The following is a 2,334-nucleotide window of genomic DNA, read 5'->3' as shown; positions in this document are numbered from 1 at the left end:
TCAATTAATTATCAAAAGAGAGAAAGGAAGAAATAGATGGACATACCTGTTGACGAATCCGGGAAGAAGATGGGGGTGAGCTTGGCCTTGGAGGTGTCGACGGCGCGGGTCAGAGGAGGTTGAGGACGGGAGCGGATGCGGGTCTGGGAGCCGAGGGCGTGGACGGGAGGGGATCGGATGCGGGTCTGGGAGCCAAGGGCGAGGGTCAGAGAGGAGGTTGAGGACGGGAGAAGGCGCGGGTCTGGGAGCCGAGGGCGAGGGTGGAGGAGGTTGAGGACAGGAGAGGGCGCTGGTCTAGGAGCCGAGGGAGAGGGTGGAGGAGGTTGAGGACGGGAGAGGGCGCGGGTCTGGGAGCGGAGGGCGCGGAGCAGATGCAGATTTGGGAGACGAAGGAGGAGGAGGCGTAGAGAAGTTAGTGAGATTAGTGAGGTCTTATCTACGGTAGGATTTTCGGAGTACCCACAATAACACCGGTTAAGGAGGAGAAATCAGAAAACCAGTCCAAGTTAAGCCCATTAATGTTAGTACCGAGAGAGACCAAACGTGTGATTAGCTTTGTTTCATTCCTTATTTAAGACTGGCTTAGGTAGTACCGGGTACCAAACGTACCCGTAAGGTATAACGGTACTAACCACTTGGTGCAACGTTGTTAGAGGATGTGTGACTGGACAATGAGTCTCGACATTGGAAGTTGTAGAGAAGTGATGTTCGTGACATGCAGCTGTCGACACTATTAACTTGCAGAGTTTACAAACCACTACAAAGGTGCAAGGATGTGAGAACTTTGGCTCCTTGGCAAGTGGACTACGGGAAGTGATTATCAATTTTTGCCAAAGTACAACAGAGTCATTGGTTGAGATGCACAAACACGACCGATCATCAACTCAACAAAAGAGTCTTAGTAACGCACTAACGCTCTAAAGGTGGGTGGTCGAACTTTAAAGTGGGCGCGCTAGAGGGTCTTAGGATCCCTCGTGGAGGTTTTAGCGCGGTTGTGGATTTATCGGTTGATCGACGACGTAGAAGGTTGAGGATAGTGGCGGTAGAAAATTCCCCAAATTATGTTTTCCAATACCTACTCATATTCAGCCAATTATAACACCCTGTACTTTACCATTTCAGCCTATCCAGAAAAAAAAAAATCTTACTAACTATTTGTTACACCTTATACTTTACCTTAACAAATAAATTATTTTGTCTCTTAGTTTTCAAATTTAACTGGTATAACCCTTAACTTTTATTTTTTAACACTTTTTATCGTTGCGTCAAATAAATTTGTTATCATGATAATATGGCAAACATTAGACGTTAAAATGACAAAAATGTCCCGCTTAGAAATCAAATTTTATTTTTTTTCATTCTCCATGGTATCCCTTCCTGCTAGAAGGGCACCACATCCCCAAGAAGCTATAGACCCTTTGGAAGCTTCCATCAATGCACACTTGAACAACACCAAAAAGCAACTTACCTTAATGACCCATAAAACACTCGGATACAAATTAGTTATATATGAATGCAACTCAAATTCAATCACTTGAGATATGTATCACACGTTGTCTACGGCATGACCCAGTATACATGTGCTTGAAATTTCTTCAATAGGCAAGTCTGTAAATCCTATCAACTAGAAAAACGCACAAAACTAAAGAATGCTAGAAAGATTTTCAAAACTCAATATACACTTTACTCCCACAGCGACATTTTGCTTTCAATTCATCCATTGATCACACCAGGGACATCTAACTACTAACTCAAAATGAATTCCTGCTCAAGGTGAGCCAGACACCCCTCCGATATCCATCACCTGATATGAAAATAAAAAAAGAACAAAAGATCATTATATACATTAATTTTTGATAAAACAACCACCATCTTATAGCACATCGACTTGTCCCAAAGTTTGAAACCTCAAGCATTAATTTAAGAGTAAATGACACTTTAGTACTAATTTAAGCTTCATTTTGCCCATTTAAATGTTTTTAAAAGAAATGTGTCTATTTCAATTTAAGGTGTGTGAAATGTGTCTTATTGGACAAAACTTTTCTAATGGGCCCATTTTTAACAGTTTTCTCTGTCGAAAATACCCTCAACCCGTGGACTATATATACCAGACGAGATCCATTTTCAAATTTCTGTTTTGAAGAGAGAGAAAGTTTACGATCGGAGAGAGAGAGAGAGAGCGATCTCGCGCTCGCGTTTCAGAGAGGACCGACGGCGTTGTTTCAAACGGCGATTTCGAGCCAATTTCCGTCGCGGTTTTCCGGTGGCAGCATAACCTCTCTTCCCGTAGCAGAATTACGTAGTAAATGGAGCTAGATCGGGCTTTGGTTTGCT

This window comes from Fragaria vesca, linkage group LG2 (assembly GCF_000184155.1).
Source record: "Fragaria vesca subsp. vesca linkage group LG2, FraVesHawaii_1.0, whole genome shotgun sequence".
NCBI lineage: Eukaryota > Viridiplantae > Streptophyta > Magnoliopsida > Rosales > Rosaceae > Fragaria > Fragaria vesca.
The sequence above is the reverse complement of the archived record's forward strand: the minus strand, read 5'-3'. Positions refer to the sequence as shown.